Raw genomic sequence first — 20,316 nt, 5'->3', positions numbered from 1 at the left:
TATTTCTGTGTCAACTTTCAATTTATTCGGTAGGTACCATAATTTGTTCCGATTAACGCAGTCAAAAGCCGGTTTTAAATCGACGAACAGAATATATAAAGATTCTCTTTTCAATATTATGTATTTATCCAGCACTAGCGCAAGGCGGATCAGTAGTCCCTGCACCCTTTGATCAGGTTTGATTAGTAGTCCCTGCACCCTTTGATCAGGTTTGATTAGTAGTCCCTGCACCCTTTGATCAGGTTTGATTAGTAGTCGCTGCACCCTTCTTGAAGATTGAACATGATCTATACTGTTGTTATGTATAATCAATCAGTGATATTGATATATAGTAGGCTGGATTATTGCAACGCCCTTTTTTTATTAAAAATCGGGATCATTGTTTCTTGTTGCAAGGAATCACGGACATGGTCTGCAGCGTTAATGCAATTAAAAAGGATTTTTAACATTGCTACTCATATAAAAGGTTCCGATTTTAAAAAATCAATCAGAAAGCTGTCTGGGCTCAGCACCTTTACACCTTTTTTGACATTAAGGGCACAGCTAACCTCCTGTTGTGAGAACACAATATGGTTGGCATTCCGGGTGAAATCAGGATTCTCAATCAAACTGTCTGCTGCTCTATCACAGTGATAGCCCTCTGTAAAATCATTAAACCACCTTCCCTCATTAATAGATGCCTCAGTCTGCAAGGATAATGTAAAGGTACCACAAGTTACAGTTTTTCAAAAAAGTGATTTTTGCGATCAGAAACGGCTTGTTGAAGCTTCCTCCGAATGGAATCTATGCTCTAATTTTTCTATAGACTGATTAATTCCTTATATTCAGTTCCAAAGGTCATTTGCTCATACTTTTTCATCATTGGGCTGGCTTTGAATGCCTTCAGGGGTGGTCTTTTTGCTTTCTTAAAATCTTTAACAAACCAATCATTATGACACGTATGTTTAGCGAAGTACCAAAAGCTTGGTCTGTTGGTTTTGACAAGATAGTTATAGAAGGCCAAACCTTTTGAACCATCTGGTTGATTATCATTAACAAAAAAGGAGAGAAATGGCACAATAGTTATTTGGAATGAATGTATGTGAATTCAGATTGGACCATGTAATGGAGAATCCCCAAATTCCTCTGCCTGGGACTGTGCCACAGCTTGGTTGGATTCTTCAGTTGGGATTACTAGTTGTCTTCCATTGAGACTCACCACCAAGGGGCCATCATCACTTACCACTCTTTCAAAAATATTCAGGTCTTCCGCTACAGACCAATGACCCAAGTGTATCAGTACATAATCTATGTGACAAGAACAAGACCTGGTTCTAAAAGTGGGATTTGCCGGGGTATCCCCAGTAAATCTACCATTACAAACCTGCTGGCCAATTTTCAAAATGAGTGCTCCGAAGTGTGCAGCACAAGGGTTTTGCCTTCTCAGGAAATAGATATTACAGCCAGGTATTACCCAGGTCAGATCTTCTTCTTGGGTGATACTTTGGTGAACTCTTAGAGGCTCACACTGTATATTGAAGGCCCCCGCGACGATCTTGACAGAATGATCATTGCTTTTATGAATTTTTATTTTTTTTCATATCATGTTTCAAATTTACTTAAGAATAATTGCACAAAGTTACAGGTGGGAGCTCTCAAGTAGATGTTAAATTCAATCCGAACCACACCACCTGGGAATACCAATCAGACTATTTGGAGATCTGGGTTGTTTATTGGGATTACATTAAGATCAGCGGCAATTCATATAATCAGACCTCCGCTTGGCCACCCTCTTGTTCCTTTTTTGTGTTGGGGTATCATAACAGGGTATATTCTTGATGTTTTTTTTTTCTCCATCTACCATGTTTCCTGGAACATGACAATCTATTTTGCGCAATAAAAGGCTGCCATTCAGGATCGTGCAATTTATTTGATAAACCTGCCACGTTTCAGGATAACAGTTCAATCTGCGGGAGTGGAGTTGGCACGGGGATGTCGATTTTGGACATGGGCACTGATAAGGAGGGTTGTGGGTACTCCTGGTTTCAATCGACTGCATCAAGGCCCTGATCTGAGTCCATTGAGTGGATCATTTCTGCAAATACCGTCCTATTGTTGTGCAACATGTCTTTAGACCATGTATTATCAGTGTTTTGAAATGGCGTTCCTTTCGTATTTGGATACAGGTTCCTCTTGGAGAGAGGGCTCTAAATTTAATGGCTATCAGTCCGTCAGCTATTCCATTGCCAATAACACAAAGTTGTGTTATGTCACAGGAGGAGCCATTTGCACCTGCCATTCTTTCAACTTTAAATATATCATTCCGAATGATTGAGAGACGCACTCTTGTGTGTCTAAACCAATGAAGACATTTGTTTATGAGTGCATCAGCATATTCCATAGGACCCTGTCCCTAGTTTAGGGACCTGCGTTAAGTGTACATAAGAGGCACCCTTGGGAGGCATCCAGCAAGTATCTAAAACTGTTTGGCCCCCTCTATATTTGGTGGTTTGATTAGAATCCCCAAGCCAATGCCCCGAGTGGTACTGATTGCCTATTTGGGCTTTGACTCAAACGTTCGCAATAAATGATTTTGCAGGATCTCTACTCGTTTGCCTCATCACTTGTATGTAGACCTACTGTCTCTTTAGCTGAATGAGCTGGTTTATCTCTTGGAAAGTTTTGGGTTCCTGCCGTTGTTATCACATTACCCCCACTGGTTGATCATTTCTACACAGCAGACCTAGCAGAAGCAAGTAGGTCCTCCACTATCAATCTCATAATGCTGTAAATCTTGTTTTAAGATAAAGATGTCCTTGATGAAATGGCTCAAGAAGAGCAATATTTGTGGGAAGTACATGTAAGAAAATGTTTGTTTATACTTGGTGCAACAAGGTTCGAGTGGGCAACTGTGGACAAGTCCTCTGTCGTAGGAATAGCTACACTCCTTTTCTGAGGAATGCTCTGAGGTAATTACTTTGCAGCAATCATCCAAATCCATGAGCGGTGCAAACCTGTTTGTGCAAGCAACGTCGTCTGCTATTATCTCTGTCATGACTAAGGGTCTTTTGTCCAGCCCAGATGCCATGTTGCAGGTCATCGCAGTCAGCTCCCATGAAGGCGTACTCCTATCAAGAGACAGTATACCTTCTGCCCCACCTATGTCCAGCTTCAGCAAGCGATTAGGACCCAGTGGATGAATCTCTACTGGAATTAGATCATTTTCCCACCTTCTTGCTCCAAGGTGTAAGGAAATGTATCAAAGGAATCGATATAAAAAGTGGGTTCATGCCATTCATTTGCAGCGGTAGGCTGGTCAGGAATGTAAGAAAAGGATGGACTGCTCCAATTTTCTTTTTAAACGCGTAGCCTGATTGGAATGATTAGGAACAAATGCCATGTCAGGAGTAATTTGGGTGTTTTGAGATACAAATGTGATGCTATTCTTAGATTTATGCCCTCTTACATCACTGATTTTCTTCTGCCATCCCATGGCCACCACCCTCATTAAACCAAAGAGCAGCTGTTCGATTTTGCTCATCAGTCTGTTCGCATCATTCACATCATTAAGAGAGAGGACAGTTTTAGCTATCTTATTTACTTACCCCGAGGAGAGAGATGTGTGTTGGCTTTTCACTTTGACATCGGTATACTTATCTAGAACAGTTATCTCAGGACAGGCCAGTAATCCACCTCAATATACCTCGACACGCTTACAATCTGCTCCTTTGCCAGTAGTGGTCAGAGCCAATGGTCAAACGAAATGAGAGGGATTCATTGTATGGGGGCTTTAAAGATGGATTCTGGATCCTTTATGGAGGACCGCTGACTGTTCGAACATCCAAAACCGTACCCTCGGCAGACCAGCTACTAGAAGTGGTTACAGCAAATGTTTTGAAAGAGAAGAAACTGGGCAGGATAGCAGACCCTTTCAATACACACTGCACCTTCAACAATTTCATAATATCCCCACTGTGCGGTTTGCCAAAGAAATAGCAAGTGAAATAATGTTTGATGCACCACCTGTCGTACCCCCATGGAGCCTTGGCAAATGATTGGCTGGATACAGAGCGCTGCTTGAGTTCCTATGCAACATTTGACCAGGCAGTGGGCTTGGTTTCCTGAATGGGCAAGGAGGCCCTGTTAGCAAAGATGGATATAAAGTTGGCTTTCCCCATCTTGCTAATCCACATAGGGTCCTTCCACTTGTTGGGTTTCCAATGGGAAGGACAGTTATATTTTGGCTGAGGCATTCCAATGGGTTGTGTGGTAACCTGTGATCTGTTTGAAGTGTTTAATTCATTCTTAGAGTGGACTGCATGGGAAAAGGAACAGGGAGGGGGCCTGTGCATTACCTGGTCTATTTTCTATGAGTGGTGATAAAAGGGCTCCCACGACTGTGCTGGAACTTTAGCGTCATTTCAAGAACTGATGGACCGGGAGAGAGTACTTTTGGCCGCAGAGAAAAGTCAGGGCCAAAGTGGAGTTTTGACATTTCTGAGCAGTGAGCATGACTCCATGAGAGGGATGTTCCGGTTGCCAAAGGACAAGGTTGATGGGCTAATAGCAGAACGATAAACCTACTCTAGGAAGGTCCAGCAGCTGTTGGGGTAATTGATCTTTGCCTCTAAGGTTATCCTGACAGGCAGGGTGTTTGCTAGGAGGTTGGCAAGGGCAGCAACCACGGTCACCCAGAACTCTCAGTACATTAAGCTCAGTGCTGCTCCCAAGGAAGACCTGTGCATGCAGAGCTCTTTTTTGCTAGAATTCAATGTGGTCAGGGTATGGGGGACCCTATGAGTCACCAGTGCTGAGCTCCAGGAAAATACGGATGCATGGGATCATGAAGCTATTGGGGTCATCCTGGGAGATGAGGGGCATGGCCACCACTGGGCCAGGCCATGGCACAAGAAACATAATGATCTTGGAGCTTTCCCCATTGTGGTACCCCCATGAAATGGCCTGTCTGAGTTTAACAACAAAAGGGTGTGTTTTTGGTCCGACAACTTGGCTGTGGTTAAGGCAATCAACCTACAGTCTGCTTCTTGTTCTGTGGTGGTGGTTTTGTGGAAGGAAGCGGTTGAGATGCACCTAATAACAGAGCATTGAGTTCAGAGCACTACATGTGGAAGGAATTGCCAATACCGCAGCTGATGCCCTTTCTTGTTTTTAGTGGAACAGATTGGATATAGCTTGCCCTGGCAGGCCCTTCAGAATGGAGTGGTCTAAGCTGGTGTCATGGGCCTGACATTCTGGGAGCTGGGGCAGCATTTACCTCCTATAACAGGAGAGGGGTCCAGTCACAAGTGTAACTACAGTGCATTCAGAAAGTGATGGCATATAAGAGCTGTGAGTATAACACATTGGAGGGACAGGTTAGCAAGTTTGTGGCATAGGCAAGGGACAAAGGAAAATCCAAGAGTTCAACAGCAGTTCAACAGCAGTCCATCGATTAGCATTTTAAGCCAATCTGAGCGGTGGCATGACCCTATCACAGTCTTTGCATTTAGGGCAGCCATTAAAGATTGGGACTGGTTGGAAGGGCCAAGAAAGGACGGTTGCCGTCTTATTTTTTAAAATGCTAAATAAACTCTTAGATGCACTGCCAGAGGTGTGCGACAATAGCTTTAAGGTAGCATTGCTTGGGGCAGTATTTGCCATTGCCTTCTTTGGGGCGATGCGCCTCTGTAGGTCAGTAGCAAGAACTAAACAAGAAAGAACAGAAAGGGGGCTGACATTGGCTGTCATCTCCATTGAGCTTAGTGGGTTAGTTATCAAGGTCAGGATTTCCAAAAACAGGTCAAAATGGCAGGAGCATCAGATGTAATTGGTCAGCTGACGCACAAATTTGCCCCAACATATTGCTTCTGTGTTACCTTTAGATCGGCCGGGGGCTGTACATGCTGCTTCTCAAGGATCGGTGCCTTTTGACTTTGTTCAAATTCAGGGGGGTCCTAGAGTACACACTTCAGAGAGCAGGTCTGAAGGGTCTGCATGGTCGACTCATGTATTTAGTATTGGTGTGGCTATAGCTGTCTGTAACTAGGGGATGTCTATGCAAGCAATGCAGAGGAAAGGTAGGCTGTCAACGGGGGGAAGGCAGTGCCAGTGTAATACAAGGGAACCATGGTGCAGCAAAGAGTGTAATTAGGAGGTTTTTATTTCAATGAACATGATGAATAAGATACCCACATGATGGGGGAATTGTAGGAGTGGCACAATTCCCCCGGGCCACTGGGCGCTTTATACATCCAAATAAATAAATAATGATGCCTATAACAGGTAGTGTACTTATGATTTTTTAAATGTTTCTGTAAATGTAATTAAATTATGATATGTTTGTAAAAATTAATATCTGGATATTCTAACTTTTTTGTGATTACCTCCAGCAGATGCAAAGGCGTGGGTTAACAGGCATTTGATTGTTGCATGTGCAAAGAGGAGGGCCCATCAGGCGCATTGAAGGGTTGTCAATGTGTGTCTCAAGAGAACAAAGGTGGTTAGGCCCCGCGCCTCTGGGATGCAGTGAGCCGCACTGCGGTCTACAGCGGAAAGAACCCTGAAGTAAGGCACAGCCTGCAAGGTTTTAGTCATCCATTTTAGGGGTAACAATATAACGTCACTGGCACAGAGTTTACTCCTGCATAACAGGCAATAGACCATCAAGCCCTTGTCATAGTTGTTGGAGGGAATGGAAACATTGTCCTTGGAGGATAGCTTAGCAGCAACGTGCTTGCCTCGGAAGCAAGACGACACGAAGCAACACAGGTTCGATACCCGGGTTTGCGCTTAAACGGTCCGCCACCACCGTTCTTTCAGGGCTGGCTGATTAAGAGTCCTGAAGGCGGGAGGTGTCACTCCCGCCAGGTCTGACCTGGCGGTTTTAACACCACTCGCCTGCAGGCGGAGACGGAAACACCAGCACCATTACAGCACGGTGCCGGTGTTTCCACTTCCCCATTCCCATGGAGTCCTATTGGACTCCATGGGAATGGGGATTAACAGAATTCCGCCTCCAGAATTACCGGGTCACCGGGGTTGTAATGCCCCGGTGATTCCGACAATCACAGAGGCAGAATGGTAATACGAGTCCAGCGGTAACCTGCTGGAATTTCCGACACGGTTACCGCCGGACTCGTAATGACGCCCAATTTCTGTGACAGCGGCCTCGATGCCCACGGGCTGTGTGAGCACTTTAAAAATGCAAAATAAAAAAAATTGTTATCTGAGAGAATTCCCATGGGGAATGGGGTGGTGCCACGTGAAGCAAAGCAGTAGAAAGATCGTGACAAAGGATAAATTGAACGATGGACAAGTTTATGTAGCGGAAAGGCTGCTTTTTAGACCGGTTATCATACTTTGTGAAAAGGACCCCACTTATTTCTCATCGGATTCAAGGCATCTATCAGATGAAGGGCATGATTTATTCCTGCTAAATGTTTTGGGTACCCATGAGAGCAGGCTATGAATTAAAGGATTAGATTGGTGAGTATGTGCAATGCAAAGGTGGGACGCACTGGGGACCTGGCCGGTGTGGGATACCCCCATAGCATGGCAGAGTTACTGGGAGATCCTAGCTGAAAAGGAATCACTCCCAAGCATTAGCTGACGTCTGCAGAGACAGGGCCAGAAGCGACAGGAACTATTACCCTTAAAAACAGATGGACTCCTCAACAACTGCAGAGGGGCCGAGCCTTCCCTCCGGACAGGGGTATGCAAGTGAAGAGACAGTTCCTAGTTGCAAAGACTGCCAGAGGCGGGTTGTAACGCTGAAGGACTTAACCAGAAGTGACATTCTTCACCCTGTAGGAATTGAAGCTGAAGTAAGGTGTTCACCAGTTGGAATGCCTAGGAACGGCAGGACGCCACTCAGAAATTAGGCGTAGGGGCTGGTTCACTAGGAGCCGCTGCACGCTGGGATCACCAGTAAAGTAAGTCTGTAATAAAGTGGTCTGTCTTATTCTAAGATTGACTGTGTCAGTTATTCAATGTTTACTGTAAAAGGAGCCTCGGTAGGAGTTAGCCTCACTAACGAAAATGCCATGATCCACTCACCGCCTATTGCTGTATCGAATGCCGGCCTCCACTAATAAAAGAGCTGGCATTATCAGTGCACTGCTCAAACCAAAGAGAGTGGAAAATAAATAGTATTTGCCAGGAAAACCCAAGTCCCTCTTGCAAGTGGTGGGGCAGGACACCTGGCACCCACCAGCACGCTACCTCGTGAACCCAGACATTGGCAGAGCAAGGAGCAAGGTACAGGCCTGAAATTCTCAAGACAAACGTGCCCAGAAACCAGAGCACGGGTCTGAAGTTGCCACCTGTGCCCGGGATCCTCCATGTATTCAGTCTACATGCCTACCACGGCATAGCAGGCGAGCGCAGGTATAGCTGCATGCGAGCGGCCCTTCTAGGGGGAGGCTATATCATTGTCTTCCCTTGCAGTATAGGTGGCGTGAAAAGCCTTTGCCGAATGCAAAAGGTACAGATGTTGAACATAGAGCTGCCCTCAAAATTAACGCTGGAAATAAGAGATGCCTACAAAACAGCCTTGTGCTTAGGTCTTTTTTTGTTTTATGGTAGAATTAAGTTGACATAAACATCTGTAGAAAGGGTCTTGTCTTCTCAGCATATTGTAAGATATATTGGAAGACAAGCGTTAACATTTCCTCTACATCTTTTTTTCTGAGTATTGTTTGGTAATGCAAGCAATGAAGATAAAGCAAAAAAGCAGAAAGAGGGGAGGTGATGGGTTAATGAAAGGAGTCATGTTAAATAAAGAATAAACAGTAGCGGCCAACTGTATGGAAAATGACAGCATAGTGGGTGTCTGTGCATTACTGCGATTGTGACGGCCACACCACTGTCTCCACCAAGGTTATGCGCATTTCCTGTTTTGCTGGAAGCACTCCTCTTTGTTCATGCTGATCTGGTTTGTTGTGTTTGGCCGTGACACAGTTGGCCCGTGCTATTACTTCCACAGAAGATTGTGTCACCCTAAAGCGTCTTGTCACTCACCTAGTGGCCTGCTCTAAATCCTGCTCTAAAATGGAAGGACACTATGTGAAAGGAGATATAGTGATTGGGCCTTGGAGGGAACCTGCACCTATGACCTGAAAGCGAATTCTCCTGGGCTGCATAAATGCCTCAGTCATTTTCAGCGTGTGCTACACAAAAACATAATTTCCTGCACTCCCACCCCTCTCTGACCTCTAACACACTATGATCTAAATGGATGATACAAGTAAATAGTGATGTAATGCTAGTATGCATCAATGCTTCAATTGAAAGGAAAGTGTGGGTACTCGCAACAGGGCCGGTATAAGCATTAGGCAAACTAAGTGGCAGCCTAGTGCACTAGCCATCAGGGGTTGTTGGATTTTCCTTCTGTTATCATTAATTACAAAAGAGACATAAACCAATCTGAGCTAATGTGGCTCCATGCTGCCCTCCTGTAAACCACAGTGCTCACATGTGTGGGAGTGACTAATTTGGCAATGGAAGCAGGGCTATTTCCTGTTTACACCTTTTAGCCTGCCCCCTGATGATCTGGCTCAAAAATAAAAATACAGAAACCTAGCAGGATGAGTCTTGAAAAACACCCCACTATATCCACCGAGGGGCTACCTTTGCGTCCTCACCTGTGCCAGGGCAGGGAGCTACCCATATTCGTCAACTGAGCCCAGGTGGCCCCATGTATTTCTCCACTGCAAGCATCCCTGAGAAGGATGGCACAGAAAAGAGTAATGTCAGGTTTGGTGGCCTGTATGGTATTAGGGCACCTCTTCCGGATCATTGCACAATTTATGTGTTCTTCCTTCTCATCACTCGACTTAAGACTATGCAGAAGTACTACTCCCCTAAATGTGTCCAGTCATTGATCATCTTTCCATTATGGTTGCCTATAAGACTGTGATATAGTATTGTACTAACTCACTTTGTAGTTGCCTATTTTACTGTGATCTCTAGCTCTACTTCATGCATCGCACCTGTATCATCCCTCCCCTTCCATCCTCATACCACCCATTCCATCGTGCGTCTGCTACTTCTCCTTCTCACTGTCCTTATTCCTTCTATCCCTCCCTCCTGGGGCCTCCACCAAACCCCCTGCTCTATCACTCCACTGCCTGAATCGCAACCACTCTCTATTCACATCCCTATCCTTTGTGCTCCCTCTCTAAGCGGCATCCTCCTGCACCCGACCCTCTCCAACCTCATCACCCTCAAGCAACTCCCCGACCAACCTCTTCACCCATTTCCTCTCTTACTGATCCCCCCATGGCATCTGAATTGTCCAATCCCCCTTGCAAAACCCTCTTTCCTCAACAACCACGTCAACTCATATCACCCTAAACTTGCATGTGATGGGCGCCACTGTCACTTGGACCACCTCTCCTCCCTTGATACTGTCTCCTTTGCTGCCCTCCACATCAATGTCAGCACATTCGCTCACTCCCTCAATACACAATACACAAAGAGAGGCAGTGGTGTTGGCCTTATGATTAGCAAAATCACACCATCTTCCCCTCTCCCTCTCTAATTGTATTCCCTCCACTTTCAAATACATCTGTCTAATGTATGGCCCCTGCCCTTCCTTGCCGTCCTTCTCAGCCCCGCCCGATCCAGCAGCCGCAATCTCTTCTTTTCTATTCTTGATCTGCTAGTTGAAACACTGACGGCTGAGGGTCCCACCATAATAATGAGTGTCCTTTAGATCTTAAACTTTACCAGGGCACATTTACTACAGCTGGACATAACTCTCTCTGACCACTCACTGCTCAACTTGCTACCTGCCCACTCACACCCAAGGGAACTCCACTGACCTTATCTTCATATCTTCCGTTTTTAACTCCTCTGCTCACTTGATCAACTGCTCTCCCCTGACCACTTGCGTCATCACCCCCATTCCCCTTCCCTGCAGTTCCCCCTCCTTCTTTCATTACTAGAAGAAAATTCAAACCTGACCCCGTTGACCCCCTACCTGAACCAAAACAAGTCTTTCCTTCAAGCCCTCTCCCCCACTTGCCCACTCTACTGAATGTGTCTTCGATGATTTCAATGTCAAACTGGCTACTTCCTTTGACTGCCACTATCTGACTTACTCCTATACAACAACTGAGGATACCATACACCTCCATCTACAACAATGGAGAAAACATCCCTCCTTACTCTTCTCACCGCTTCCAAAGACTCTCTCACTAGCCTCCCTAGTACATTTAACTCTGGCAAAATCACCTATTATACTGAGCTCATATCTTCTCTCTGCTCCCACCCCTGCAAGCTATCACTTACCCGGCAGGCCATACCTCTTACTTCTCTGAGATAACCAAGAGAAGGGGCACCATGCACGCTCTTGTATCCCTTTACTTTACTTTTTATATTTATAATGCGCACCTGGGGACCCAGAAGCATAAGGGTGCAACGAACATACATATATGAATAATATATGTGTAGGACACATATATCGATGGGCAACTATATTGAGGAAGTGCTTATTGATCATTTAAACAACAATACCTAATCGTTTTTTTTAACATCGCTGCTGTTCCAATCCTCCCCTTTGCAATCCACCATCTTTTGCCAACATCCTGTCCCCACTGTCCCATTTCCTTCTCACCTTTCCTACAGGCTTGTTGCCCATTCTTCTGTCAGCCAACCCATCTGGTGCTCCCATTGTTCCCTTCACAGCTACAATTATTAAAGAACCTGCACCCATCATTTGCTCTCACCTCACTTTCCAATCTCTCCCTCTCCACATCAATTACACATTGCCTCTGCCATCCCCATACTGAAAACAACTGCTGACCCTAACAACTCCCCCTTTTGCAAATCAATCTCCCTCCTGCCACATTACAAAATCAAGAAGTGAGGTCTGTTCAATCGCATCGTTCACTACTTTGAGGTTCATACACACCATGATCCCCTCCAGTCAAGATGTCTGAATAGACATTCCACTTTCTGAGTTGAGTGCCCATCACTCTCAGTTCTCGCTCATCCTCATCCTAATTGATCTCGCCACAGCCTTTGACATAGTAGATCCCCCATCACTCCCATCAACCCCACAAACACTTTCCTCCCCGGGCTTTAAGGATACTGCACTCAACTGGCTATCCTTCTATCGTCTTAATGGTATCCAGCAAAAATGTAGTCAGTGAAAAAGCCGTGGTGAAAATACCTCTGCAGTGAAAAAGTTGCAAAGCAAAACGTAGTCAAGAATGTAGTGCTGCTAGGGTCATTGTTAGGGTTAAGGGTTAAGGAGGGTTTTGTGAGTTTGTGATTGCCTGGTATAGGGTTGTAATAGCAGTTAGTGTAAGAATAGGGTTTAGGGTTAAAGGTTCTTGTTAGAATTAGGGTAATAGTTAGGGTTGGGTGGGGGCTGAAGGGCTGGTGATCTTAGGGTTTGGTTGGTTGTTAGGGTTGATTAAGTGTCAGGGTCAGTGTTAGGGTAGGGGTTATGGTAAGTCTATGACTAATAGAGGAACGGTTTGTGTAAGTGTTAAAGAAAGGGACAGGGAAGTTGGGGAGGGCTGGTGATGTTGGCATAGGATAGAGGTTAGAATAAACACAGTGATTAGAGCAAAGTAAGCACCATGGTAAATGTTTGGGTTGCAATTATGGTAAGGCTAAGGGTAGGATTAGAGCATTCACTCTGCTGGGTCACACTCAGGCAACCAATCATTCAGAAGGGCATTCAATCAGGCAGGCAGCCAATCTGGCTCACAGTGCATTCAGGCCTTTCTTCCCTATCCAGACACTCACAACACGGAATGTGGATTCGGACAAGCACCCAGCTATTCAGCACTCCACACTGCATTCATACCAGTTCCGGGCAGGGCTGTCTCAGTCATTGTGTCACACACCAGATACTAGACATCCATAACATGAAATTCGTATTTGTCAGACACTCCATTCACCCAGGTCCCATCCCAAGAGCATAGCCGCACCATACAGGTCCCATCCCAAGGGCCTACCCGCACCATACAGTCACTGGGAAGGCTCCAGCCAGTCTAGCCTGGACCTCCCCACAATACCATATATGCAACTTTCACCCAACAACCAGTTGGGGTGAAGGGACAGAGTCAGGGCTTCCCAGGACTTTGGGCAAAACAAGGTAACAGGCAATAGAACGCAAGAGGCCACAGTGGCCATCTTGTTTCCTATCAGGAATCAACTGATTCCAATGGCAGGGCCTGGGTATCCCCAAATTTGAGGATGCTTAGAGCACCTGTTAAATTCAGCATGGCGCTGCCACAATCCCATACCCTACTTTGTGGCCCACACACAGGTGCCCAAAAACATACACTAGGGGTACAGGGTTGTACCCCCACCCATGGGTGCCATAAGGGTATCCCAAGAGTCTGTACACCAAACCAAAAAGAGAAAGAGCTGCACTGCCAGGAGTCCCACATGGACTCCTGGGCAGAAATTAACACAGAACATACACAAAATAGGACTACAAAACAAGGACAGGGAGGCCCTGTCCCTACAATGCATTTCCAGCATCACAGCTGGTCTCACACAACCAGGCTCCAGGAACAAAAGGAGCCTGCACGATATCACCATCCATGAAGCAAGCCCGTCTGGGTTTGGGGTCAACCTGACTGTGCTAAATTCCACCTAACGAAGCAACAAGCGCCTGCAATATATGTTTTAACGTATATTAGCGCCTTCTGTCTCTGAGCCCTCTACTTGGCCTGCATTCCCACTGGGCCTTTTGTTTTCTTGGGCCTTTTCTACACTCATAAATGTCCACCTTGATTGGCTGCAGCTTGAGCCTTCTCGACCAATTCATGGAGCCAGCAGGTGAATGCCAACCCCCTGCACATGGCCCACACCAAGGTCCCTGTCTGAGCCTGTCTGGAGCTATAGGGAGCACATCTCCTTGCAGCCCCTCACCACAGCATCACTCCCACTTGATCTCATACTGTTCTAGTGCTTTTGGCTAAAATCGAATTTAGGTGTGCACCCATCTGTGCATCCATAACCATTTTGTACTGTTCTAGTGCTTTTGGCTAAAATCCAATGTAGGTGTGCATCCATCTGTGCATCCACCACCATTTTGTACTCTTCTAGTGCTTTTGGCTAAAATCCAATGTAGGTGTGCATCCATCTGTGCATCCATCACCATTTTGTACTGTTCTTGTGTTTTTGGCTAAAATTGAATGTAAGTGCGCATCCGTCCTTGCATCCATCACCATTTTGTACTGTTCAAGTGCTTTTGGCTATAATCGAATTTAGATTTGCTACCAAATTTGTTAACTGATCTGTATGTCTGGCCATTTCCAATGCACTCAATGATCTCTGTCTGTTTGGCTGCCTGGTGTGATCCTACAGTTGCATAGTGCTGTACCCTCTCCCCATGTATCCTCTGCACCCCCCACACTCCCTCCTCCTCTTCTCTCACTCCATGGCTCTCTCCATCGACCCTATCTTTTCTGACTGCTTCTCCATCTCATACCCTCCCTCTCTCACTAAGTCTGGTAGGAAGAAATTAAAAAAGGTCTTCCTGATTTCCAAACCTGACCTGCCCATCGCAGACACCTACATCAATATCTCCTCTAGACAGACTATCACTAACATTCTCGTTGCTGTTCCCTCTTCGAACCTATGGAACTACATATGGTCTCTGTCCTCTCCCATTTCTACTCCTCTCCCATTAATGGCAGCTCCGTTGATGCCGTGCCCTGATGCCTGCGGGCTGCTGTGCAATAGAAATACAAAAATAAAAAATGTTGAAAAAAAAGTAGAGCCGGGCAGATGTTAGTTACTCAAGTAAGCTCCTGCCTGGGGAGGGGACATGCCACATTTTGTGCTTGGGTATCAGAGCGGATATGCAAAGAGAAAAAAAACTGGACTGGCACATGCCCAAATGCAGAAGCACACAGAGGTTGCAGCTCTTGTGAGTGCTTGTGCAACCTCCTGTGCCAACGGTGACCCTGCCTGGAAGCTGGGGGTTGTATGCAGTCTGAAATAGGAGCTGTAGGAGGAAGATTGCAGAGAACACTGAGAAGAGAAGGGAAATGGCAAACAAGGGTTGCGGCTCCCGAGAGTGCCAGTGCGCCTTTGCGCCAACAACCCTTGCCAGGAATGGGGAGTAAAATGTGTGACTAATCTCCCTGCCACGAGTGTTGCTGCCTGCCCTCATCATATATGGACTAGGCTGATATGCCCCCTGGTGCGCCCAGGTGTGGCTTTGCCGGCCCCTGAACTGTGAACTGAACTGTCCTGAACAGATGCTAACAGAAGTTGGACTGGTCTCCTGCAGCCCTGCAATTGCTTAATATGGACTCAGTAGCCATCCCGATAAAGACTGGGAGCCTGCAGACCCTGGACATGCTTAAAATGTCCCCAGCCAAATTGCTATGTGAAGCTGTGATCCGCCGTATTGTGGACATGTTTTAAATGGTGACAGGTGCTAACGAAGGTGTCATTCACTGGTTTAAGTTCCACTCACCCAGGTTAATAAAGGTTTTGTTTAAAGGTGGAATTTTCCAATGTGTCACCAGCAATCCACCAACCCTGCATGTGTACCAATTTTCTGTATATGTGTCATGTTTTCGGAGGTAGTGATTGGCCCAACCTGAGTTCCTATGTACGTGACTATTATTTACAGCTGGATTCCAAGCATTACTATTTGTGACTGTTAATTGATTTATTGTCTAGTGGTGTTTTCCCATTTGTTGTTTGCTATGGAAAAGGAGGAGTGTGGTGTGCCACCCCTCCTGGGAGAATGGTCCCTCTCGGGGCTCGTGCCAAGGTCACGTGTTGTGACCATGTGACAAGAGAATAAAACAAACGAGCCATCTGTGGCTCATCAGTTGATGTAAATGGAGCCCTGCATGCTTTGTGTATTTTTACTACAGCACAATACTAGTGCTGCGTAGCAGGCGGAGGAGCTGCTGATGCAGAACCTTCCACTCGAACAGTGCCCCTGCTGGGCAACGCTCTCTATGATGACCCCCATGTCTGCAGAGCCCCTGATGGGCAACTCTGCATCCCTGTGGTCGCAGAGTCTCTGCCGGGCAACTCTGCAACAAGGTGCTGGTGCCCCTGCTGGGCAACTCTGTCCCCGTCCTTGGTGTTAGCCTAGGTAACCCCAGGCCATGGAAGTAACTGTGTGCTCACAGTCCGACAGCGAGATCTCTGCAACCGAGTCTGGTGGGTGCCCCCGCCACCCCACGAAGTGGCTCATGTGCCCGTGAGCCAGCCCCCAGATCTGCTGAAGTGGATCCTGCTGGGTGCCCCAAGCAACAGTGTCCTGGACCCTGTGCCCTGGGCCCAGGACACAACAAGAGGGTATGAATAGCAGAATATCGTCTCGGGAAGATAGCTCAGGGGCAACGTGCTCAATTGGAAGCAAAACGACACAGAGCAACACAGGTTTGATCCCCAGGTCCACGCTTAGAAACCTCTGGGTATTAAGCGCGTTATAAATAACCTATCATATCATAGAAGGACAGAATGCAGGTGGGGGGAAGTTGATAGGCCAGTAAACCAATAAGAAAAGAGGAACAATGGCAAAGGCACGGGAATACAGGAGCGGAGACAGAGTAATTTAGTATCATGAAAGGTCAAGTATGGTTGGGTTTTATGCATATTCTAAAGTTGAAACCTGCAGGAAAGGGCAATGTGGGGGGCAAATGAGAGAGAGGAGTAAAAGACAACACCTGTGCTGTGAGCTGTGGAAGAGAGAGGAAAAGAATATGGGGGAAATGAGATGGAAGAGGGAGGAATGGGTGGGGTACAGAGGTAGACGAAAAAATAAAATCTATGTCTTTGAGGCATTTAAGTGGAAAAAGTGGGAGTGCATCCAGGATTGCACTGCAGCGAGGGAGCAAAAAAATAGTATCATAAACAGAATTGGAAAACGTGGAGAAAGAGACAAAGATCTGGATAGAAATGCGAGCAGAGGCCAAATGAAGACATTATTGCATACAGGATGGAAGCATATAGAGAAAAGAGAAGTGGACCCAAGACTGAATCTTGCCAGATGCCGTGGAGCAAAGGAAAGGTACACAAATGTTTGCCAGCCTAAAAAATAGAAAAACAAATGGTTGCCTAGATAGGAGCGAGACTATTCTAATACAGACCCAGATTTTTGGAGTACGAGCGAAAGGGAGAGGATTAAGGGAGGAAGTAGAAGGATGGGCTCAGGCAAGAAATTGAGGTTTCAGAGAGAAGCAAGAAGGGAGGCAGAGAAGAGGCAGGTGGAGTATGAGGTGGAGGGAATGAAGTGTATAGAAACAGAGGAACAAAGCAGCATAACGTTGTTAGTAAAAAAAAGTGGCACAGTCAGTCAGAGATAAAGAGGAAGTCCTGGAAGTATCCGCTAAGGGAGGGAACAGGAATTGGTTAGGAAGCGTAAACAAGCAGCGAGGATACTAAGAACTGGGTAGTTCCATCCAATTTAAATCACGGCAGTGCATGTGAAAATGAAAGAACCCTGACAGAAGGCATTGTCGGGTGATTATTTTTATGTTTAATGTTTTTGTTCGCATTTTTAAATTCAGCATTACTAGCCCCGCATCTCTGCCTGATAGCAAACTCTCCCCAATCCCACAAGCATTGGAGTAGCCCAGTACGCATCTAAATTATGCAGTCTGTGCATGTCCCGAGTGTGCATCCCTCATCTTAAAATGTACATTTCCAAATCACGCATGAAATTCAATTGCAGAAATCATTTATGATATCACTGTAGGTATGTACTTTCTGTAATGCTGCTGGGGAGGTCAAGTTTGGAGTCCTGTTTCTTCAGAAGCTGTATATTTCAATGTTTAATTTCTTCAAAACGTCCTCTTCACACATGTTACCATACCCAATGTTTGTTAGAGTTTAATTCATTTTTTTTGATTCTCTGGACCCACTTTGTGGGTCCTCTAAACGTTGTATTTTCTTTATACTGGCTTCTGTGTTTTTTGTCTTACTTCTGTGGCCTAGGGACTTCCATTGAAGTTCCCATGTCGTTGCCAGCCTTTTCTCATAATATGCCTAGCATTTCATATGGAAACCAGGGGAGAGTTGGTTTTTAAGCATCCCTATTTTGGTCCTAGGATAAATCTATCACCCTAATGATGTGTTGGAGAAGTTAAAGATGACCTCAAGGACACACCAACTCTCAAAGACACTTCCAAAGTTTTTGTTTTGTGTTTTGTAAATAAAAAGACCTGATCTGGCTGTCTGACTCTGGGAATTTCTAGGTGAATCTTATCCAGGGATCACACACGCCCAGCAATGGTTATCACAATGGGAACATCTGTCTTCCAATTGCCCAGGTTCCACTTTCCTTACCTCTCACACCCGAATGTTTATCACCCCGATCTTCTACCTGGTTCCTTCTCATCCTCCTACTCCTCACCCTATTCCTCCTCCCATCATCTCACTCTCTTCTTTCTCTCTATATCTCTTCTGTCCATGCAATGTTCTCTTTTTTCCTCCCAATTCTTTATGTCTATCCTCCATTCCACTATTTCCGCTATTCACTCTACTACTCTCTCCACTCCACTTTATTATACTCCACCCCCAACTTCTCCCACAGTCACCCTCCATCGACTCACTCATTCACCTTCTCTCACTCAGTAGCACTCACACCACTACACTCACCCTTAATCTCATGCACTCTCTGTACATACACTCTCACACCCAAGTACCACTTTCTCTCACCAGGCAATACGTCACACTTCACACACACATCCAGTAATCCACCTCCATGCTCCTTTGCACATCCATCCTTCCGTTACCTGATTTGTTGGGCCTCCTTCACCCCCCTAGAGCTCACCTGAACAACCCAAATTATCTTTTTTCCTGATGCCACTTTATATCCTCCTCCTTTCCTTCCATTGGTTCCCCACCTCAGCTGTTCCAAAGGCCACGTTGCCCAGCTGCCCTCATTAAAGACTGATGTCCTTCCAATATGGCCGCCAAGTAGAGCAGACACATCATTCTGAGCTCTGTGCCCCACTAGAAGCCTATAGCTGTACCGAAAGCCTTTTAGGCATAAATGTGTATTGATAAACCTGTACCAAACATTTGCAGTGATAGTGGAGGAGAGGATCGCCCCTGAGGATGAAAAGCGGGACGCACTTCAGGAGGGGTGCACCTGATGTGAGCTCAGCACTGCATGTGTACTCTCTGATGGCGGACAGAGAGGTAGCGGTCTTTGCCCCGATTTGGAATCAGCAAGGATATATTTTGACATCCCCTGGAGGCACAGGGTTGCTTGTTTTGCAGCGCGACAAGAGAATTCTACCCAGGGGGGCATCCGACACCTCGCTGGGCACTTGATGATCTCATCTGATCCCATCAGCAATGGAAGTGCTCCCGCGGTGAAGAATTGGTGAGCGTCCCTCAATCAGTTTACTGCGCAGCCAATATTGAAACGTGACCTCCCTGGGGGACTGGCAAGCCTTCAGCAAGCGTGGTGAGGCTCCCACAATATGTGCGTTCCATAATCTTCACTTCCTTCTCTGTTGGGACCCATTTGCACTGTTGCTGCAAGAGCTGGTTGAAGTGGACCTCTGGGTAATCGGCGGTGGAGGAGCTACGTCGGTGCTGCCTACTTATATGCACAGAATCTACAAGTGCCTGACACGAGAGCTAACTGTTGACACAGGGGGGCCTTAATAGAATGCAGACTCACCTAGAGAATAAGTATGCATGGGTCACACTTCTGAAAAGGACCTTTGTAACACGGAGGGTGAATGTATCATCCACATTGAACCAACAAAGATAAGGGAATCCTCGTAAGACATAAGACCATTTTGCCGCGCTAGCGAGTGAATCTCATTAGCACTGATCAGGCATAGCTGAAGGAAGAAGCATATCACGAGCTGATACGCTGTGATATTATCTGACAATAGGGATGCACTCCCTCTCATATTAGCTTTGTTGGATGCCTCCTGAATCACTTGAGCTCCGAAATATTTTTTGGAATATAAGGAGAGCACCTAACCATAATTATTACTTAATACTAAGCACAATTCTAGGGGTGCATTGTGTCAATATCAGGGCCCAAGGAAAAAAGAAAAGAGGGTATCGCCGTGCTCCCACCCACCCCCAAAAAAAATCCCATTAGAACCTGTTGGCTCATATCGGGAGTGGTCCAGAAACATCCAGAACATGCAGGCGAATCGCCAGAGGAATAGAGAGGAACAGAGAGACGTTATGGAGACAAACATGGCAGCCTCAAAAGAAGACATGGAAAGATGGTTTCAAGTTTTCAGGACAAATTATCTTCCTCTGTACAATCGCAATTTGCCAATTTTACTACAGAATTTAAATACGCTCTAGTTGATATACAGAAAGATATTGCATCTCTTGAAGAAAGAACAGACATTAATG

The sequence above is a fragment of the Ambystoma mexicanum genome, chromosome 10 (genome assembly GCF_040938575.1).
Source record: "Ambystoma mexicanum isolate Mex_15411 chromosome 10, UKY_AmexF1_1, whole genome shotgun sequence".
Lineage (NCBI taxonomy): Eukaryota > Metazoa > Chordata > Amphibia > Caudata > Ambystomatidae > Ambystoma > Ambystoma mexicanum.
This window is presented reverse-complemented; position numbering follows the sequence as displayed.